This window comes from Panthera leo, chromosome B4 (genome assembly GCF_018350215.1).
Source record: "Panthera leo isolate Ple1 chromosome B4, P.leo_Ple1_pat1.1, whole genome shotgun sequence".
Taxonomy (NCBI): Eukaryota; Metazoa; Chordata; class Mammalia; order Carnivora; family Felidae; genus Panthera; species Panthera leo.
This window is the reverse complement of record NC_056685.1, coordinates 53,004,470-53,028,534: the sequence shown is the minus strand read 5'-3', so window position 1 is coordinate 53,028,534 and position 24,065 is coordinate 53,004,470. Positions and strand designations below refer to the sequence as shown.

Sequence of the window (24,065 nt, the reverse complement as noted above, 5' to 3'; positions counted from 1 at the left end):
TCTCTGACTGTGGTTTACAACTTAATAAGCACTGCTTTTAAGAGTAGCTGACTAACAGTTTTTCTAAACACTGCCCTGCATTGATGAATAGTTTTCTTTCTAAAAGAAAAGCACGTGTGAACATATTGCCGGCAGCCCTCTCCTGGAGAGAAGGCAGCTTACTTTCTATCACCTGCAGAGGCACTGGAATGAAAGCATCATCGTTTGTATGGAGACTCTCAATCACACGTGCCAGGGCTGAGGGTTTTCACCCTGGATTGGCTGGCCTTTGGGAACAGGAAAACAGAAAGAGGAAATGTCCATGTTTGAGCTGGCGTGCGCCAGGCAGTCTCTCTCCAGCCCTGACAAGTCCCTGCTGTGGGAAACATGGAGCAGTTGTGCAGTTTGTCTGGGGCATTACCATAGGCCCTGTGCATTGGAAATACTAAAGAACTAGAGAAAGATGAAAAATTTAGAAATACACATATACACATTCTCAAGAATCAGTGTACCTCATTCAGGTTACTCCTAAAGCTAGAGTACATGTTTTAAAAAATCAGGGGGATGTATAAGTTCATCTTTAGATTTTTGTTATTCTACTGTAGTATGTTGGGGGCATTATGCAGCATCTTTTAGAGAGGATGGCCCGTTTTATTTTCTTTTAAACAAACAATTAAAGGCAAAATTCATTTTACTAATAGACTCAAGCTTCTCTCTCTCCTTTTCTCTCTCTTTCCTTTTCTTTCTTTCTTTCTTTCTTTCTGTCTGTCTTTGTCTGGAAACATCACTTTCAATTTATCCCATGAGTATGAAGAAAGGTACATGAGACAGAAGGAAGTATGAGTAACCATTTGATACCTCAACACAGTAAGTTTTAGCCTTCTTTTTTCTTTTTATTTTAGAGAGAGTGGGACAGAGGGGCAGAGGGAGAGAGAAAGAGAAAGAGAGAGAATCTCAAGCAGGTCCCATGCTCAGCGCAGAGCCTGACGCAGGGCTCAATCCCATGACTCTGGGATCATAACCTGAGCTCAAACCAAGAGTCAGACACTCAACTGACTGAGCCACCCAGGTGCCCCTAGCCTCCTGAAATAAAATAAACCCAGAAAAGTGTTCTACTTTTTAAATGGCATGTTTTTAAGTGCATACACCATGGTAGATATATGGAAACATGCCCAGTTACAGACACTAGATACACACAGATACTCTTCCTTTGTACAACACCTGTGCTCAAGAACAGCTGTGTGTATAAATCACACATCTATAAAGCTGAAACATTTAGAAATGCACTAAGGGAAGTTCTATTTCAAGAAACCCTGTACTGTTTATTTTATAACACAAATATTCATCCTCAGAAATTATTTCTTTTGAAAGACTGTACCTTAAATATAATAAGCATTAAATCAGAAGAGAGAGGCACAATCAAATTTAAAAAACAGGACTTTAAAAACAGAGAGAAGTTTTAGCTATTTTCTTTTTTTTTCCCCAATATATGAAATTTATTGTCAAACTGGTTTCCATACAACACCCAGTGCTCATCCCAAAAGGTGCCCTCCTCAATACCCATCCCCCACCCTCCCCTCCCTCCCACCCCCCATCAACCCTCAGTTTGTTCTCAGTTTTTAACAGTCTCTTATGCTTTGGCTCTCTCCCACTCTAACCTCTTTTTTTTTTTTCCTTCCCCTCCCCCATGGGTTTCTGTTAAGTTTCTCAGGATCCACATAAGCGTGAAAACATATGGTATCTGTCTTTCTCTGTATGGCTTATTTCACTTAGCATCACACTCTCCAGTTCCACCCACGTTGCTACAAAAGGCCATATTTCATTCTTTCTCATTGCCACGTAGTATTCCATTGTATATATAAACCACAATTTCTTTATCCATTCATCAGTTGATGGACATTTAGGCTCTTTCCATAATTTGGCTATTGTTGAGAGCGCTGCTATAAACATTGGGGTACAAGTGCCCCTATGCATCAGTACTCCTGTATCCCTTGGGTAAATTCCTAGCAGTGCTACTGCTGGGTCACTAGGGTAGGTCTATTTTTAATTTTCTGAGGAACCTCCACACTGCTTTCCAGAGCGGCTGCACCAATTTGCATTCCCACCAACAGTGCAAGAGGGTTCCCGTTTCTCCACATCCTCGCCAGCATCTATAGTCTCCTGATTTGTTCATTTTGGCCACTCGGACTGGCGTGAGGTGATATCTGAGTGTGGTTTTGATTTGTGTTTCCCTGATAAGGAGCGACGTTGAGCATCTTTTCATGTGCCTGTTGGCCATCCTGATGTCTTCTTTAGAGAAGTGTCTATTCATATTTTCTGCCCATTTCTTCACTGGGTTATTTGTTTTTCGGGTGTGGAGTTTGGTGAGCTCTTTATAGATTTTGGATACTAGCCCTTTGTCCGATATGTCATTTGCAAATATCTTTTCCCATTCCGTTAGTTGCCTTTTAGTTTTGTTGGTTGTTTCCTTTGCTGTGCAGAAGCTTTTTATCTTCATAAGGTCCCAATAATTCATTTTTGCTTTTAATTCCCTTGCCTTTGGGGATGTGTCGAGTAAGAGATTGCTACGGCTGAGGTCAGAGAGGTCTTTTCCTGCTTTCTCCTCTAGGGTTTTGATGGTTTCCTGTCTCACATTCAGGTCCTTTATCCATTTTGAGTTTATTTTTGTGAATGGTGTGAGAAAGTGGTCTAGTTTCAACCTTCTGCATGTTGCTGTCCAGTTCTCCCAGCACCATTTGTTAAAGAGACTGTCTTTTTTCCATTGGATGTTCTTTCCTGCTTTGTCAAAGATGAGTTGGCCATACGTTTGTGGGTCTAGTTCTGGGGTTTCTATTCTATTCCATTGGTCTATGTGTCTGTTTTTGTGCCAATACCATGCTGTCTTGATGATGACAGCTTTGTAGTAGAGGCTAAAGTCTGGGACTGTGATGCCTCCTGTTCTTCTTCAAAATGACTTTCGCTATTCGGGGCCTTTTGTGGTTCCATATGAATTTTAGAATTGCTTGTTCCAGTTTCGAGAAGAATGCTGGTGCAATTTTGATTGGGATTGCATTGAATGTGTAGATAGCTTTGGGTAGTATTGACATTTTGACAATATTTATTCTTCCAATCCATGAGCAGGGAATGTCTTTCCATTTCTTTATATCTTCTTCAATTACCTTCATAAGCTTCCTATAGTTTTCAGCATACAGATCTTTTACATCTTTGGTTAGATTTATTCCTAGGTATTTTATGCTTCTTGGTGCAATTGTGAATGGGATCAGTTTCTTTATTTGTCTTTCTGTTGCTTCATTGTTAGTGTATAAGAATGCAACGGATTTCTGTACATTGATTTTGTATCCTGCAACTTTGCTGAATTCATGTATCAGTTCTAGCAGACTTTTGGTGGAGTCTATCGGATTTTCCATATATAATATCATGTCATCTGCAAAAAGCGAAAGCTTGACTTCATCTTTGCCAATTTGGATGCCTTTGATTTCCTTTTGTTGTATGATTGCTGATGCTAGAACTTCCAACACTATATTAAACAACAGTGGTGAGAGTGGGCATCCCTGTCGTGTTCCTGATCTCAGGGAAAAAGCTCTCAGTTTTTCCCCATTGAAGATGATGTTAGCTGTGGGCTTTTCATAAATGGCTTTTATGATCTTTAAGTATGTTCCTTCTATCCCGACTTTCTCAAGGGTTTTTATTAAGAAAGTGTGCTGGATTTTGTCAAAGGCCTTTTCTCCATCGATTGACAGGATCATATGGTTCTTCTCTTTTTTTTTTATTAATGTGATGTATCACGTTGATCGATTTGCGAATGTTGAACCAGCCCTGCATCCCAGGAATGAATCCCACTTGATCATGGTGAATAATTCTTTTTATATGCTGTTGAATTCGATTTGCTAGTATCTTATTGAGAATTTTTGCATCCATATTCATCAGGGATATTGGCCTGTAGTTCTCTTTTTTTACTGGGTCTCTGTCTGGTTTAGGAACCAAAGTAATACTGGCTTCATAGAATGAGTCTGGAAGTTTTCCTTCCCTTTCTATTTCTTGGAATAGCTTGAAAAGGATAGGTATTATCTCTGCTTTAAACGTCTGGTAGAACTCCCCTGGGAAGCCATCTGGTCCTGGACTCTTATTTGTTGGGAGATTTTTGATAACCGATTCAATTTCTTTGCTGGTTATGGGTCTGTTCAAGCTTTCTATTTCCTCCTGATTGAGTTTTGGAAGAGTGTGGGTGTTTAGGAATTTGTCCATTTCTTCCAGGTTGTCCAATTTGTTGGCATATAATTTTTCATAGTATTCCTTGATAATTGTTTGTATCTCTGAGGGATTGGTTGTAATCATTCCATTTTCATTCATGATTTTATCTATTTGGGTCATCTCCCTTTTCTTTTTGAGAAGCCTGGCTAGAGGTTTGTCAATTTTGTTTATTTTTTCAAAGAACCAACTCTTGGTTTCGTTGATCTGCTCTACAGTTTTTTTTAGATTCTATATTGTTTATTTCTGCTCTGATCTTTATGATTTCTCTTCTTCTGCTGGGTTTAGGCTGCCTTTGCTGTTCTGCTTCTATTTCCTTTAGGTGTGCTGTTAGATTTTGTATTTGGGATTTTTCTTGTTTCTTGAGATAGGCCTGGATTGCGATGTATTTTCCTCTCAGGACTGCCTTCGCTGCATCCCAAAGCGTTTGGATTGTTGTATTTTCATTTTCGTTTGTTTCCATATATTTTTTAATTCCTTCTCTAATTGCCTGGTTGACCCACTCATTCGTTAGTAGGGTGTTCTTTAACCTCCACGCTTTTGGAGGTTTTCCAGACTTTTTCCTGTGGTTGATTTCAAGCTTCATAGCATTGTGGTCTGAAAGTATGCATGGTATAATTTCAATTCTTGTAAACTTATGAAGGGCTGTTTTGTGACCCAGTATATGATCTATCTTGGAGAATGTTCCATGTGCACTTGAGAAGAAAGTCTATTCTGTTGCTTTGGGATGCAGAGTTCTAAATAGATCTGTCAAGTCCATCTGATCCAATGTATCATTCAGGGCCCTTGTTTATTTATTGACCATGTGTCTAGATGATCTATCCATTTCTGTAAGTGGAGTGTTAAAGTCCCCTGCAATTACCACATTCTTATCAATAAGGTTGCTTATGTTTATGAGTAATTGTTTTATATATTTGGGGGCTCCGGTATTCGGCGCATAGACATTTATAATTGTTAGCTCTTCCTGATGGACAGACCCTGTAATTATTATATAATGCCCTTGTTCATCTCTTGTTACAGCCTTTAACTTAAAGTCTAGTTTGTCTGATATAAGTATGGCTACTCCAGCTTTCTTTTGGCTTCCAGTAGCATGATATATAGTTCTCCATCCCCTCACTCTCAATCTAAAGGTGTCCTCAGATCTAAAATGAGTCTCTTGTAGACAGCAAATAGATGGGTCTTGTTTTTTATCCATTCTGATACCCTATGTCTTTTGGTTGGCGCATTTAATCCATTTACATTCAGTGTTATTATAGAAAGATACGGGTTTAGAGTCATTGTGATGTTTGTATGTTTTATGCTTGTAGTGATGTCTCTGGTACTTTGTCTCACAGGATCCCCCTTAGGATCTCTTGTAGGGCTGGTTTCATGGTGACAAATTCCTTCAGTTTTTGTTTGTTTGGGAAGACCTTTATCTCTCCTTCTATTCTAAATGACAGACTTGCTGGATAAAGGATTCTCGGCTGCATATTTTTTCCGTTTAGCACACTGAAGATATCATGCCAGTCCTTTCTGGCCTGCCAAGTTTCAAAAGAGAGATCAGTCACGAGTCTTATAGGTCTCCCTTTATATGTGAGGGCACGTTTATCCCTTGGTGCTTTCAGAATTTTCTCTTTATCCTTGTATTTTGCCAGTTTCACTATGATATGTTGTGCAGAAGATCGATTCAAGTTACGTCTGAAGGGAGTTCTCTGTGCCTCTTGGATTTCAATGCCTTTTTCCTTCCCCAGTTCAGGGAAGTTCTCAGCTATAATTTCTTCAAGTACCCCTTCAGCACCTTTCCTTCTCTCTTCCTCCTCTGGGATACCAATTATGCGTATATTATTTCTTTTTAGTGTATCACTTAGTTCTCCAATTTTCCCCTCATACTCCTGGATTTTTTTATCTCTCTTTCTTTCAGCTTCCTCTTTTTCCATAACTTTATCTTCTAGTTCACGTATTCTCTCCTCTGCCTCTTCAAGCCGAGCTGTCGTGGTTTCCATTTTGTTATGCATTTCGTTTAAAGCATTTTTCAGCTCCTCGTGGCTGTTCCTTAGTCCCTTGATCTCTGTAGCAAGAGATTCTCTGTTGTCCTCTATACTGTTTTCAAGCCCAGCTATTAATTTTATGACTATTATTCTAAATTCACTCTCTGTTATATTATTTAAATCCTTTTTGATCAGTTCATTAGCTGTTGTTATTTCCTGGAGATTCTTCTGAGGGGAATTCCTCCGTTTGGTTATTTTGGATAGTCCCTGGAGTGGGGAGGACCTGCAGGGCACTTCCTCTGTGCTGTGGTGTATAACTGGAGTTGGTGGGCGGGGCCGCAGTCAGACCTGATGTCTGCCCCCAGCCCACCGCTGGGGCCAAAGTCAGACTGGTGTGTGCCTTCTCTTCCCCTCTCCTAGGGGCGGGATTCATTGTGGGGTGGCGTGGCCCGTCTGGGCTACTTGCATACTGCCAGGCTTGTGGTGCTGGGGATCTGGCGTATTAGCTGGGGTGGGTAGGCAAGGTGCACGGGAGTAGGAGGGGCAGGCTTAGCTCGCTTCACCTTAGGTGATCCACTTCAGGAGGGGCCCTGTGGCAGCGGGAGGGAGTCAGATCTGCTGCGGGAGGTTTGGCTCCTCAGAAGAACAGAGTTGGGTGTTTGCGCGGAGTGAGCAAGTTCCCTGGCAGGAACTGGTTCCCTTTGGGATTTTGGCTGGGGGATGGGCGGGGGAGATGGCGCTGGCGCCTTTGTTCCCCGCCAAGCTGAGCTCTGCCGTCCGGGGGCTCAGCAGCTCTCCCTCCCTTTGTCCTCCAGCCTTCCCGCTTTCTGAGCAGAGCTGTTAACTTATGACCTCCCAGATGCTAAGTCACGCTTGCTGTCGGAACACAGTCCGTCAGGCCCCTCCGCTTTTGCCAGCCAGACTCGGGGGCTCTGCTTGGCCGGCGAGCCGCCCCTCCGCCCCGGCTCCCTCCCGCCAGTCCATGGAGCGCGCACCGCCTCGCCGCCCTTCCTACCCTCTTCCGTGGGCCTCTAGTCTGCGCTTGGCTCCGGAGACTCAGTTCTGCTAATCCTCTGGCGGTTTTCTGGGTTATTTAGGCAGGTGTAGGTGGAATCTAAGTGATCAGCAGGACTTGCGGTGAGCCCAGCGTCCTCCTACGCCGCCATCTTCCTCAGCAATCTTTAGCTATTTTCTTAAAGAAGTGTTGAGGAAAATTTACACTTAATATTATCACAGTAATTATTATATATTATATATTAATATGTAATAAATAATATATTAATAATCATTAATAATATAATATAATAATATGATATATATTATATATCATATAATATATAATATATAGCACAGTATTATATATATATATTTGTAATTTGTAATCCTTAACAACTACTAGTCCCTGCCAGCTAAATAATATATAATATATAATATATTAATAATTAATTATTTATTTATTAATAATGTGTAATAATATATATTATATATTTATTATATGTATAATATATTATATATTATGTATAATATATACATATAGCACAGTATATTTTTTATATATATATATATATATATTTGTAATTTGTAATCCTTAACAACTACTAGTACCTGCCAGCTAAATAACACCAAGTTGAAAGATAAGCAAGGAAGAGGGCATAACGTGTTTATCTAGGTCTAACCTCAGAGTTAAGGCAGAAAAATTTCTCAATTGTTCACGTGATGAAAACCAACAATAACTGTGTTTTCTTTGAAAAGTATATGCAATACATATTTATATGTTGAAATATAGCTTTCCATTTTTAAATTTAGAAATTTGCTTTGCCTGAAAAAGAAAAAAGAAACAATTTAGGCCAATCTATGTGTGGTTGTTCCCTATCACTGCTATAATAAATTACCACAAATTATTTGGCATAAAACAACACAAATTAATTATCTTACAGTTCTGGATGTCAGAAGTCCAAAATTGTTCACACTGAGCTAAAGTCAAGGTGTCAATAGGGCTGGTTCTTTCTGAAATCTCTAGGAGAGAATGAATCCCTTTCCTTGTCTTTTCCAGCTTCTAGAGGCTGCCTGCATTCCTTGGTTCGTGGCCTCCTTCAAGCACTCACATCTCTCCAACCTCTGTTTCTTCCCTCATCACATGTCCTTCTCTTCACTCTGACCCTCCTGCCTCCATCTTATAAAAACACGTGAGATTACATTGGACCCCCTGTATAATCCAGAGTAATTTTCCTATCTCACGATTCTTAATCACATCTGTAAAGCCCTCTTTGCAGTGTAAGATAATATATTCACAGCTACAGGGATTAGGACCTGGACACCTTTGGAGGTTGCGGGGACATTATTCTGTCAATCACACTGTATTAGAAGGTCATTAAGATACTACTACCAAATTTGTTACTCTGTCTCCTTCTCAATGCATAACTGAACGATTTAATTTTCACCTTTGGAATCAAAATTAGTCTCAAGAATGTTTACCTAGCATTTACTGAACACCTTCTACCTAGCAGGTACTATGCCAAAGTACTTTGTGTATTACCTACGTATTTAATCCTTACAACAAACCTATATTATTCATTTTATCTCACTGTACACATGAAGAGATTGTAACACAGAGTGTTAAATTAGTTGTTCAAGATTCTAAATCCAGCAAAGAACTGTGTCATGTGACTCCAGAGCTTATCCTCATGACCCTTTTCATTTTTTTTGCCTTCCCAAGAAATTAGCAAACAATTCTCATATGCAAATTAAAAGTATGCTTACAATACACGAAACTACCCCAACCATGGTGTGGCCACAGGACAGAAGCACTAGAAGTAAGGCAATGCTCCTCCTTAGAAAACTGGTGGTATCTATTTACAACTGACAGAATATATATCAGGAATTCTCATTAAATCAACTCTGCAGTTTAAATAGAGCATTAATATATGACAAGTGAAAATTCTTGAAGCCACTTTGCTTTTATTCACATGTGTGCATGCTGGGGGCACATTGCTAGGACTTTACTACCTAAATATTATTTAGTCTAATCATATTGCCTTCCCTCCATGCCACCCCCCCTCCAACGAACACTACAAATTGAGTAGTGTTTTGGGGAAAGTAAAGATGAGAGTTCCCTTTACCACCATGCACCTGAGGGCAGCCACACTCTTAGAGAATAGACCATAAACTACCTCTCATCCAAATGCTGCCCCATGCTTTAAATCTCTAAGAACCTCATTAGCACAAAAACAGTCTTCTCTTTTGTTCTTTTTATCAGTATTATAATGAAATAATTTAAATAAATACATACATACATACATACATACTTACATACTTTTTACTTCCTATTTGTCCCTTGGTAGATTCTTAGAGCTCCACGGGAATCAGAACTGTTATCTGTCTTATTTACCACTCTAGGATAGCAATGAATAGAATGCATGGTAGACTGTATGTAGACTGTATTTACTGACAGATGGAAACAAAGAAGGAAGAAAGGGAGAGAAGAAGAGAGGGAAAAAAAGAAAATCCAGTCACTAATTTAGGTCTAGAGAAGAAATAGTGATGCACAGGTGTGCATGAAAACTAAAAATGAGACAAAAGTACTCAGAATGCCTCCCGAGTTTAGAGCCATGAGCCAGCTACAGAGCAGGTAAAGTTCAGAAGGGAAACATCCATTGATTTCACTTCCCTTTGCAGAATCTGGCCCATCCTGTTCAAAGTGGGGGTGAACTTCATAAAGAACATCAAAATATTATGCTGGCCTTGAAGGAAGAGAGAAAAGTAAGTTTTTGAAATGGAGACTCCAAGTAAACAAGGCAGGGTGGGGAAGTTGGGCAGGGCAGGAAAAGAGCACTCAATAAGCACTAAAATTTTTTTTTAAATGTTTATTCATGTTTGAGAGAGAGAGAGGGCGGGGGCTGGGCAGAGAGAGAGGGAGACACAGAATCTGAAGCAGGCTCCAGGCTCTGAGTTGTCAGCACAGAGCCCAATGCAGGGCTCAAACTCCAACTATACACCGTGAGATCATGACCTGAGCCAAATTTGGATGCCTACTCAGTCACCCAAGCCCCCCTGAATCAGCATTTTAAAAGCCAACTTTTTGATATGTCAGTTATGGCAATTGTTTAGTTTTCTCCCACTTGGGTTGTTATGCAAATTAAGAGCTTGGATTGTGTCTTTTATCTTTGAAATTCAGCCGTTAATAAATAAAAAACAAGGGGCACTTGGGTGGCTCAGGTCATGATCTCATGGTTTGTGAGTTCAAGCCCCACATTGGGCTCTGTGCTGTGCTGACAGCTCAGAGCCTGGAGTCTTCTTCAGATTCTGTGTCTCCCTCTCTGCCCCTGCCCTGCTTATGCTCTGTCTCTCTCTCTCTCTGTCTTAAAAATAGACATTAAAAAATAAATAAATAAAAATAAATAAATATATATTAAACAAGTGAATCATGGTGAAAACGAACAAAGGCCACGGTGGAAATAACCCAGCAATATGGGTCCAGGCCTCAGAGGAGTAGGTGCCTAGAGAAGATCATCAGAGTAAGCATTACCGAGAATGGATGCCTGGCCCAAGTCTTGAAAAATCAAAACAGGATTTCCAGACCTAGAAGGAGGAAGGAGTATTCTTTTCAGATGAAGTAGGCTGTGCAAAGAAGGAAAAACTTAACAGAACATAGGGTGTTCTGAGAACTACATGTAACCGAGGATGGAGGGAATGAATTACAGAAGGATATGGTTGGGCTGGTGAGAAGTGACAAGAAAGAGGTAGGGGTGAGAGTTCTTGAGTCTTATGCTAAAACCAGGAGAATATTTAAGGTTATGTAGGCAGCCAACGTGACTAGATCACTTCCCCCAGCTGTGTAGCAATTGAATTGTAAGGGTTCAGGGATGGGGATTCTTTTAGGTTAAGAGAAAGGCAATAGCAAGAGTTTGGGCAAAATATCATGAGCACCCAAGCCAATGCACTGCCATCGAGAATTTCGAGAAGAAGATGGTGGTTAGGTTGAAAGGTAAGACACAGCCACTGACGTCTTCCAGGTTGCAGGCTAGAGTGAGTAGGTTATGCCATTCACCAGGTCAGGTGAGAAAAAGCAGAAAGAGATTGGAGAAGTGAGGGAATGAGTGAGGAGTATAGTTCAGATGTATTGAACTGGAGGCACTGCTGGATAATAACAAGTAGCATTATTCACTGCTAGCTCTGTGCCAGGCACTCTTCTCAATGTTTCACACGTGATCTTGAACTTCAAATGACATGCTGTATATAAACACTTTTTGGGGAAAGCATGAAGTGCGACATTATTGTGTGCATTATATTTATGTCTTCTTTTCTATTTTTGCCATGTTTAGGAGAGTAAGTCACTAGCGCTTTTTGGTTTTTTTCTTTTTTCCAAGCCAAGAAAATCACATTGTAAAAAACCCGAGAAGATGATAAACCAATAAAAATGTCATTTATTACTCTTTTTACAAAATGACTTAATGGGACTATATTTTTAAATGCTTCTAAAATAATGCCTTCCTATGTAGCCAGTCTCATGAATCGAATATATATTTAAAAACACGTCATTAATTCCATAGGCACAATATTTGAATACAATTTTAAATTACTGCCTCTTACTTTTGCTCGGTTTTCCTAAGTGTGAAGGTCTCTCTCTGGCATGCAGGTGACTAAGAGCAGCCTGACCCCATTAGCTGCTCCAGATGTTGCCCCACTATGGAAATCAGTGTCTTTGTGCAGCATGAATATTCATCATTTCTCCAGCTCACATTTGCTCTTCTTTATGGCTTTCAGTCTGTACCAGAGGACAAGTAGCTTTCCATGCTTCAGGAGAACATATTGTTCTAGAACTACCATGTTTCACGTTATCCTGATATCCTTACTGGAGTTAAACAGGTCTATTGGGTAAACTGCTTACCATTGAAGAGAAGCTCTATGGTAGCAAAAAACAAAACAAAACCCTGTTGAATTTGTTGAATTATAAATGAGATACTGAATATGAAAAATAATGAATTCTACATTTTTCTCATCTGAGGGCAAAGGCCATGAAAGTCCACTAATGCTGCAAATGAAATTATCTTGTGCAATCTGGTCCTCAGGAATGAAAACAAATGGAAGAAAAGGCCAGTTTGAGTATCTAAGAACAAAAAAATTAAGACACTGCAGATTCTAGCCAATTAAATATATTATTATTCAAGTAGTTTAGAGTAGTAGAGAGAATTCTGAATTTAGAATCAAGGACATAGGGTTGAGTGCTGCTCTATTGCTGGTATGAATTCGGACATCTCTGTAATCCTCAATTTCCAAATCAATGCTCAATGGCATTTATGTATTTTGCAGACATTAAGCATGAATTTTAAAGTTATTGTGTACACTGAAAATTCGTATGATATATATTTAAAAAATACTCATCATAGGATGAACTCTAGGTTAATGATTTTATTGGAAATGACAAAAAAATAACAGCCTGTTTTCCAAATGTATCCATGAACCATCAAAAACACACTTGCCACTACTCTAGTTTTTATCAGAATAATAGCGATGACATACCAAATGCAAACCCTTACTTCATAACAATTCAGTTTAAGGAAATATGATGATAATGGCATTGACACTATGCATTTGTAAAGTTCTGTTTATCATACGAGTTAACTTGGGGAAAGAAAACCGATCTTGTCAGACAAGACTTCCTTGGCCATCTTAAATATAATAGGATCTGAACATTCTCTCCTCCAAATTATTTTCATTCTAACCAATTTTCACCGCCTTAAACATTATGCTTAATTACTTAATTGTATATTTCCTGCCCTTCTTCACTAGAGTACAAACCCCAGGAGAGCAGGGATCATAATTCAATATTAATAAATGTTTGTCCCTAGTATCTAGACCCATGACTGGCACAAAGGAAGTCCTCAGTAAATATTTGTTGGATTAATGAATTTCTTTCTGCTAGATATTATATTATTTTAATGTGTGTTTTCTTATTTAATTCTTGTATTTACCCTTTGAACTAGGTAATCACAGTAGAAAAATACTTAAGTAATACTTTATAGATGCCAGGCAATATTCTCAGGACTTTACTCAAATAGAGTAATTTCATTCTCAGAGAACCTATAAAGTATCCTCGCTTCACAGATAAGGCAATGGAGGCCCAGATAAGTAAAATGACTTGCCCAAGTTCATTTACCCAGAGTGGTTGAACCCAGATTTTCACCTAGCCAGTGTGACTCTAGTGACCATGCTGCCAACTACTTCCTTACAGGCCTTTCCATTTGTATCTTACATGTAAGGGCCTGAGGCTGAGAACGCTGAATGGAAACTGTACCATTTCCTAATATGTGTTTTATAATCATGCTGTATTTGTCTATCATTACAAAGTTTCACAATCAATGACTGCTATGATGTAACAAAAATGAGTACAGGAAAATACTTCAGGATCATGTCTAACACTAGTCATATTTAGAGTTCTTTAAATGTAGAGAATTAGAGCAGAAGAAGGCCTTGAATGTCACTCAGTTTCACGTTTGTCATTTTACAGATGAGAAACTGAGACTCAGTCAGGGACATTGACAGTCTTTGGTCACTTGGGATGTTAGTTGGCATTCCAGTTGGAGGATCTTTCTCTTGGGCAGACTGCTTTCAAATGAGTATTTCAGGGCATAATTTTTCAACTCCAGTCTTTCCTGATTGCCTTTTACTAATGAGACACAGATGCTATGGTGTTAAGCACTAGACAAATAATAAATGGAACAGAAAATAAAGCATACAGAAGGAGGAGGACAATGGTCTCTTCACCTCATTGTGCTTAACGATTAAGCTGTGCATCCTCACGGAAGCATTTCAGAAATGATGACAGAATGTATTTCGCCAGCATCTGTCAATATATGTTTTCAGATTTTAAGATTACTGAACTTATTGTATTAGCTGTACCGTTTATTAGCTCTACTATTTATTTGAATAAAGGAACTCTACCTGCAGCAATAATTTTCTTTTTTACTTTTTGTTGTTGTTTTTTTTAGATGAGCTAGATGACAAAAGTAGACCTAGCACAAATATTTAGTGTCCACATGTCAGAATAAAACAATTTTTTTTATTTGAGAGAGACCATGAGCGGGAGAGTGGGGCAGATGGAGAGAGAGACAGAACCTTAAGCTCCATGTTAAGCGTGGAGCCTGATGCAAGGCTTGATCTCACAACCATGAAATCATGACTGTGAGATCATGACCTGAGCTGAAATCAAGAGTAAGACACTTAACCAATTGAGCCAGATCGTTTTTTAATGTTTATTTATTTTGAGGGAGAGACAGAGCGTGAGTGGGGGAGGAGCAGAGAGAGAGGGAGACACAGAAACTGAAGCAGGCTCCAGGCTTTGAGCTGTCAGCACAGAGACCGATGCAGGGCTCGAACTCCTGTACCATGAGATCATGACCTGAGCCAAAAATCTCATATATCAAAAGAACCAAGACTATCCCCTGGAGTTCACTGTAATGGGAAATGGCAGACAGAGGAAAACCTTCACCTTTGGAACACCTCAACTTAGCATTTATCATACTACATTAAATTGGCTAATTAGAGTCCCAAATCAAGAGGTTCTGTGGCACAATGCTTATGAGCTATTGCTCTTGGGGTGTCAAGGTGGCTCAGTCAAGAATCTGACTCTTGATTTCAGGTAATGATCTCGTGGTTCATGGGCTCGAGCCCCACGTAAGGCTCTGTGCTGACTGCACGGAGCCTGCTTGGAATTCTCTCTCTCCTTCTCTCTCAGCCTCTCCCCTGCTCGTGTGCATGCTCTCCCTCAAAAATAAATGAATAAACATTAAGAAAATAATAATAAAAGAGCTAGGTCTCTGGAATAGGAAATATGGGTTTAAATTCTAGCTTTGTAACCACAGCCAAATTATCTAACTCCTCTGTACCTGGACCATCATATGTCAGATAAAGGGGTATCCACCCCAGATTTTGTTTAAGTAGGCTTGTGTCCACCAGTGCAGAGCCCAATGCAGGGCTTGAGCTCACAACCCTGAGACCAAGACATGAGCTTAAAGAATCAGATGCTGGGGCACCTGGATGGCTCAGTCAGTTAAACGTCTGACTTCGGATCAAGTCATGATCTTGCAGTTTGTGAGTTTGAGCCCAGCGTCGGGCTCTGTGCTGACAGCTCAGAGCCTGGAACCTGCTTCAGATTCTGTGTCTCCCTCTCTCTCTGCCCCTCCCCTGCTCATGCTCTGTCTCTCAATAATAAAAATAAATGTTAAAAAAACTTTTCTTTAATTAAAAAAAAAAGAATCAGATGCCTAATTGATTGAGCCACACAGGCACCCCTCCACATGTCAGATTTTATAATGGGCACAACTGTTTCATTTGTTCACTCACCAGGTATTCATCCTGCTAGGTATTGTTCCATGTGCTGGATACAGAGCGATGAATAAGTTAGACAAATATATATATATATATATATATATATATATATATATACACACACATACACACACACATATACACATATATGTATATATGTATATACATATATGTATATATATATATATATATATATATATATATATATATATATGGCATACTATCAGAAAAGAAGAGCTATCAGAAAAATAAAACAGGATTGAGGGAATAGAGAAACTACTTAAAAATTTTTTTTAATTGAGAATATTTGGCGCACAATGTTATAATAGTGCCAGATGTGTAACAGTGATTCAACATCTCTCTATATGCTGTGCTCTGCTCACCACAGCTGACTTACCATCTGTCCCCATACAACACTATTACAATATCAAAGACTATATTCCCTATGCTGTATCTTTTATCCCTGTGATTTATTCATCCTATAACTGGAAGCCCATCTCTCCTACTTCCTTTCACCCATTTTGTCCATCCCTCCACCCTCTTCCTCTCTGACAACCATCAGTATTTTTATCAGTTATTTTTATAATTACATTCTCTCTATTTGTAGGTCTGATTCTGCCTTTTGTTTGTTTATTCACTAATTCTGTTTTTTTTTAGGTTCTATGTATGATTGAAATCATATGATATTTGTCTTTCTCAATCTGACACAATCTCTCTTCTTTCACTTCACATAATACCATCTAGGTCCATTTATGTTGTTACAAATGGAAAGAACTTATCTTTTTTATGGCTGCATAATATTCCACCACACACACACATACACACACACACGCACACACACACACACACACACACACACACCAACACCTCTTAAAAAACTATTTTTGACAGGGTGTTCTGAGCTGGTCCCATTTGAAGAAGTGACAGACAACAGATTAAGGGACTTGTCTATAAGAACATCTGGGGAAAGAGTACAGACTATATTGGAGATGTGAACAAGCTTGCCAACTTTGAGAAATGGCAGGAAAGTCAGTGTGACAGAAGGGAGTCAGGTAAAAGGAGAATGAAGGGAGACAGTTGCTAAAGTATCTGGGAGTCAGACTGCAGAGATGCTTGTAGTCACCGATGTCATAAGAACTTAGGAGTTTAAAAAAAAGACCTTAGGAGTTTGTTTTAAATGTTTATTTATTTTGAGAGAAAGAGGAAGAGCAGGGGAGGGGCAGAGAGAGAGAGGGAGACAGAGAATCCCAAGCAGGCTCCATACTGTCAGCACAGAGCCCAATGTGGGGCTCAAACTCACAAACCATGAAATCATGACCTCAGCTGAAATCAAGACTCAGATGCTTAACCGACTGAGAAGTTTGTTTTAAAATAGGAGTAGTCCATTTTGGTCCAATAGCAGACAGAGTTGGATTAACCTGGCTTCAGATTTTGCAAGTGAGTATAATGTACAAGAAAGGCTCCATCAGCAGATCAAAAATAATGAGGAATTCCTGAAGGCAGAAAACAAAGAGCTGCTGATAAAGAAACCTGAAAAAGCAAAACTGTTGAGATATCCCAGATGAAGATATCAGAAAAGAGAAGAGAAGAAAAACAAAGAAAAGGAAAACAAAGAAAAAAGAAAAAGAAAAAGAAAAAGAAAAGAAAAGAAAGAAAAGAAAAGAAAAGAAAAGAAAAGAAAAGAAAAGAAAAGAAAAGAAAAGAAAAGAAAAAAAAACAAAGAAAGGAGTTCAAACATTTGGGGCAAGAGCAACCAGTTATATGGGAGCCCTGAAGGAGCTCCCATCTCAAAATCAACAGATGTAGAGTGGATCTTAGAAATTAATTAACTGCCTTTAGGTCATCTGGGGGGAATTGCGTCCCCTACTCCCTTCACCTGCTTCTGTATGCAGTGTAGTGGGCACTGATTACTTTTCACTTAGGTGAAAACTTCAAGAACATCTTCTAAATAAAATGGTATTACAACTCCTAGACTCTGGATCTGAGAGAGATGCACAGGAGAACTTAAGGCATGTCAGAGCTGCCACAAGAGACACAAGGAAAAGGGGAAGAAAAATACACCAAGAAACCTACGTATAAAATAGTTTACACCCACCTCTGCCCACATAAAGCCTTCCTTTACAGACATTAAAAGGGTAATTAGCCAACCTGCCTCCTCCCTGCCCATATACCTATAAGGGTGTCTTGATTTTTGACATACATCATCTATTTACACAAAGTTCTTGGTCAGTTTTCCATCCACAATTCTGAAAGGATGGACAGGGGTGGAGGATGGAACTAAAATATTTCAGAGAAAAAAAAACAATAAGGAATGAGAATTAAATTAATATCAGACTTCTCATCAGCAATCCTTTTGTCTTCCAGACTGTGATGGAAAATTTATTGAGTCTACTCTCACATTCCCAACCAAATTTAACATATATATTAAATATATACATTTAATATATATAAATATAAATATGAATACATTTATATGAATATATTTACTCATTATATAAAGATATATTATATCATATTTATATAATAAATAATTATAATATGTATAATATATAATTATATATAGTATATAACATTAATTATATATAAATACATATTATATACGTGTATGTGTGTATATATACATATATATAAATATATATGTATGTGTATATATATATATATATATATATATATATATATATATGAACTAATCAAACAGTACCAAGGGATTTTAAGAAAGGAAATGATATGGTTACAAGGAGACTGATGTGTGTATATGCCCAGAAAACTCTAAGATGACAGGAAAAAAAAGGAAATCTGACTTTGATGATATTCTTTTTCAAGTGTTCCAGGTTTAAAGATATGGGATTCTATTTCCTTTTCTCTGAGTCTAATCATAGCAACAAATTCTCCTATGAACTTATCATGACACTATAATGATATTTATTGACAGTATTCAGAATCAATTTACAGGAAAAGCTAGGAAGATCATTATAATTACTAAACTGAATTACTACTCTAAGTTTTTCTATTTTTTTAAAGTTTATTTATTTTTTTTGAGAGAGACTGAGACAGCCCAAGTGGGGAGAGAATCCCAAGCAGTCTCCACACTGTCCATGCAGAGCCCAATGTGGGGTTCAAACCCACAAAGCCATGAGATTGTGACCTGAGCCAAAACCAAAGACTCTGACACTTAACTGACTGAGCCACACAGGCACCCTAAGTTAATAAAGTTTTATCATAAAATAATAATTGAATAGACATCATCAGGTGAAAGAAATGTCACACAGGAGAATTTTTTATCATTCATTGTAGGGATTCAAATAAAACATCAAAGTTAATGGGTCAAAAATGAAATGTTATAAAAATAGACTAATCCTAATCTCTGACAAGGTAAATTGCAAGTAAGGTAGGACGGTGAATAACACTTTTAAGTGTCGTATTTTACCCTTCAGTAATATTTGTCTGTATGTAGTTATGTGAATTCACTACTTATGTAAAATATAAAAGCTATTTTTAAAGTTTGGCTATTTGTATTATTTATTACTAGTCCTCTGGTAACAAATCTCAAAGGAAAAAAAAAACTGCTTAAACGACTCTTCACCTTCTCAAGAAGAATCAAATAGTTCTTGTGTACTTCTTAGTACAAGAAATGTGGGTAAAGGCTAAGTATACTGACAACATTCTGTCTTGTAATAAATACTCTAAACTAAAAGCCAAAGAGTGGCAACCCAGGGAAGTTTTGATCTGCAGAAATGTTTTATTTAGCCATCATAGATTTTTCTTACTTTTTCATTTTAACTAAAATGTCACTTAACATTTAAAAATTCACATAAAATTCTGTATTTCTGGCATACTTTGAAAACTCAGGAAGCTTTACAAAGTGGTCTCCCAGGGTTCTCCCAGCAACAAGTGCCTGGAACCCCTGGAGTCAAAACTGCTGGTTGGGGACCAGTACCAATATTTCACCGAAGCATTCATCAGAAACACCTGGAGGGTCTGTGCTGACAGATTGCTGGGCCCCACTCTCAGAGTTTCTGATTCAGTAGGTTTGGGACGGGGCTGATGAATGAATGTATTTCTAACAAGGTCTCAGGTGATGCTGATGCTGCGGGTGAGGGGATCACACTTTGAGAACCACTGGATTAGACCGCATTTCCTAGTTACTGCTGCCCTTAACCTTTCTGAATCACTCATGTACCTAGCTCACCACTATTTAGGTTTGGGTTCCCTACTTTAAATCTTACTTGAAATAACTTTTTAAATTAATAGGCAGTATTTCTCATTTGGAAAAAGCCCATCTTTCACAAGTAAGGGGAACCACCAAATATTTGGTCATATTGGAGCATACAATGTAAAAGTAACCTTTGAGTTGTTTTGGAAACATTTGCATTAACAAAAAGGTTATTAAAAAGGATAAAATTGTTGTACTGACTTTCTTTCATACATCCTGGCTAATTTTCATTTACTTAAAACTATACATGCCAATCACTAGCTGCAGATGAACCTGGATTCATGGCCTCCTTCCTCTCACCAACCACTGTGCCTTGAGTAACAAACTACATTTGTCTATGCCTCAGGTTCCTTACCCACAAAAATGAGGATGCAATACTAATGGCACTTTTGTCTTAATGACGTTGGTGAGGATTAACTGAACTGGTACTCACAGAGCTCCTAACCTAATGCTCAGGACCTGTCATGGTAACTATGAAATTGATGATTCTGATAAAAGTCAGGTTGTCCAATCTCAAGTCTTGTGGCTTCAAACATGCTAGCAAATGTGAATTGTTTTTATAATTATATAACAGAGTTATCGAGCATCATTGAATTTGTTTTATACAAAAGAATTTCTGAATTTCTTGGTTTGCCAGAGGCAGATTTAACACTTAAGTGGATAATTCCAATAATGGTGGGGAACTCTAGTATTGTGTACTAGAGTACAAGTTTATAAAAAAACAGGAAAAAAAGGAAATAGCAGAAATAGCAAATGGAGGTTGGAATCAAGTGATAAAAACAGGGTTGGTAACTGCTATATTGTATAACTGAGACCAAACTTTATGAACAGCCAAATTCTTCTCCATTTTAGCATTGCTGGCAGAAAGGTGGTTGAGAGAACAAACTTGCCAGTAAACCTCATGGATATTTAGTACATGGCTAAGATATTTCAATAACATGATAACAGACATTGGAATAATTAGTAATATCTAGATGTTTGAATTGCTTTCCAACACAGATATGTTGTGTGAAAAAAAATGGAAAAAACAGTGGAAGTGGGCAGGAACACAGAGAAGATGAAGTATCTAAATTATCCAAGTCTATTGGATACACATAAATACTAGTTCTATTCTGACATGAGGGCATGACCTTTCAGTTTTACTTTATCCTTGTTTTTGTTGAAATTAATGATTTATAAGAGGGACATGATTAGAGGACCCTTCTTACGGACCTTTAAAAGTATTTTCAGTTTCATGAGGCATGTCTTTGACTAGAGATGCTACATTTGGCTTCCAAATAACATTTTACAAAACAAAAGTAATAATCAGAGTCACGGTAGTATTTGCTCATTTTCCACACTGTAGTGTTAAGAAAACATATTTCAAGCTTCTTCAGCAAGACGTTAACATTAGTGTTAAAACAATATAATTATCTGGGTTGTACGGAATGATGAAAGAACAGCCCACTCTGGGGCTAGTCCCCTCTTTCTGGATCTGAATGGTACTTGAGCTAGGCATAAAGATCACTAGAATCACTTTGTGACTGATTTACTCACCCCTTAGTAACATTTTGATGAAGCTGTTATTTTCACTCAGTGCTCAACATGGATTATAAATGAGAAGCTTCCCCTTTAGACACAGTGAAACAAACAAAGAACATTTAAGAATACTAGCTGAGATATCAGAAGACCTGAATTGTAGTTTCGGCTCTAGTATTCAATACTGTGTGACAATAATAAGTCGATTACTTCTACAGACTTTAGTTTTCTCATCAATGACATGACAGTTTTTTATTTTTATTTTTTAAGTTTCTATTTAAATTCAGTTACCATACAGTGTAATATTAGTTTCATGTGTACAATATAGTGATTCCACACTTTCATACAATACCCAGTGTTTGCCACAAGTGCACTCCTTAATCCCCAACACCTATTTAGCCCATCCCCCCACCCACCTCCCCTCCAGTAACCATCAATTTGTTCTTTATAGCTGAGAGTCTGTTTTTCGTTTGCCTCTCTATTTTTTCCCTTTGCTTATGTGTTTTGTTTCTTAAATTCCACATAGGAGTGAAATCATATGGTATTTCACTGATTTATTTCACTTAGTATAATATTATCTAGCTCCATCCACATCATTGCAAATAACAAGATTTCATTATTTTTATGGCTAATATACCATTACACACACACACAAACACACAAACACATACGTACATTATATACATACATACATACATACATACATACATACCACCTTTTCTTTATCCATTCATCAGTGGATGGACAGTTAGGCTGTTTCCATAATTTGGTTATTATAGATAATGCTGCTATAAACATTGGGATGCATGTATCGCTTTGAACTAGGATTTTTGTATTCTTTGGGTAAATACCTAGTAGTGCAATTGCTGGCTCTTAGGGTCATTCTACTTTTAAATTTCTGAGGAGCCTCCATACTGTTTTCCATAGTAACTGCACCAGTTTGCATTCCTACCAACAGTGCAATAAGGTTCCCCTTTTGCCACATCCTTGCCAACACCTGTTGTTTCCTGTGTTATTGATTTTAGCCATTCTGACAGGTGAAGTGGTATCCCATTGTAGTTTTGATTTGTATTTCCCTATTGATCACTGAGGTTGAGCATCTTTATGTGTCTGTTGGTCTTGGATGTCTCTTTTGGAAAAATGTCTATTCATGTCTTCTGCCCTTTTTTAATTGGATTATTTCTCTTTTGAGTGTTGAGTTTTACAAGTGCTTTATATATTTTGGATATTAACTCTTTATTAGGTAATTTGCAAATATATTCTCCCATTCTGAAGTTTGCCTGTTAGTTTTAATGATTGTTTCCTTCACTGTGCAGAAGCTTTTTTATTTTGATGAAGTCTCCAAGTTTATTTTTACTCTTGTTTCCCTTACCTCAGGAGACATATCTAGGAGGAAGTTTGCTATGGCTGAAGTCAAAGAAGTTACTGCCTGTGCTCTCCTCTAGGATTTGATGGTTTCCTTTCTCACAGGTCTTTCATACATTTTGATTTTGTTTTTGTGTATGGTGTAAGAAAGTGGTCCGGTTTCATTCTTCTGTGTGTTGTTGTCCAGTTTTCCCAACACCACTGAAGCGACACTCTTTTTTCTGATGGATATTCTTTCTTGCTTTATTGAAGATTAATTGACCATATTGTGGGTTCAACACGACAGTTTTTTTAAAAGTTATTTTGAGAACACTTCTAATGATAAAATTTTTATTTTATTTTAAGAAAACAAAAATTACATTCAACATGGTATTGTAAATACGTAATGGTATTTATTAAAGAATATAAGCTGGGGCACCTGTGTGGCTCAGTTAAGTGTCCAACTTCAGCTCAGGTCATGATCTCACACTTTGTGAGTTCAAGCCGCACACTGAGCTCTGTGCTGGCAGCTCAGAGCCTGGAACCTGCTTCAGATTCTGTGTCTCCCTCTCTGTCTGCCCCTCCCTCACTCACACTGTGTCTCTGTCTCTCTCAAAAATAAATAAACATCAAAAAAATTCTTTAAAAAAAGAATATAAGGTGACAAACCTAAAACTAGGTTACTTACTTGAAAAAAAACATTATTCTTGTTTATAATTCTAACTTGGAAGGACAGAGTTACTTTGAGATGACAGCAAATGAGGACAGTTTTCATCAAGGTATAGAACCTTCACCATTTAAAATAGTGATTGGGGCAGAGAATACGGTTGAAAGAACTACAAAATCCTTACCCACTTTAGAAATTCACCAACTGTGCTTGTTTATTGGCATAGCAGAGTAGAATTATTACTCCCAGCTCAGTTTTTTTCTTCTTCATCAACAGGTCATAAAGAACTCCCTGGGAGTCCTAGGTGCAGACTGAATGAGACCCTGGCAGTGAGGATCACGTAGACCCACTGAGGATGTACGGTTTGCTTGTGCCTTCAAGATGAGGTCTGAGAGATACCATAAGAGATAAATTGCATGCCCCCACCTTTAGCGGGTTGTGAATTAAATGTAATGGGTTGCAGCCAGAACTTGAAGATTAACTAGGATCAAATAGAATAAAAACATCACAGTGCACTGTATATAGTAAAAGTATTTTTGTGTTGGAAAACTTTTTTTTCAAATATGTGTGTATGAGTGTATTTATGATGACAGTATTTCTCACTGTGGATCTTAGACCAAATAGTTTGAAAAATACTCTTCTAAATGATCAAATGGCATGGAGCACATCTGTGTGACTAAACAAACACAAGATCTGGTAGGATCTAATGTATGATGGTCAGTTTGAGTCCCACATTCCCCTGATTCACTCTTCCGGTTAACACCTGAATCCAGGAGCAAGCTAGAAACTCCTTCTCACAAAT

At 38.1% G+C, this 24,065-nt stretch overlaps 1 long non-coding RNA gene across 1 annotated transcript in view; it reads left to right on the top strand.

Moving 5' to 3' along the window:
* Positions 1-23,733, top strand: part of LOC122225592 — a 34,590-nt gene extending 10,857 nt beyond the window's left edge. Inside the window, exons 2-3 of the long non-coding RNA XR_006205253.1 lie at positions 9,870-9,953; positions 23,540-23,733. This is a non-coding gene — a long non-coding RNA (uncharacterized LOC122225592). The remainder of the gene's footprint in view (positions 1-9,869; positions 9,954-23,539) is intronic.
* The last annotated feature ends 332 nt before the right edge of the window (positions 23,734-24,065 follow it).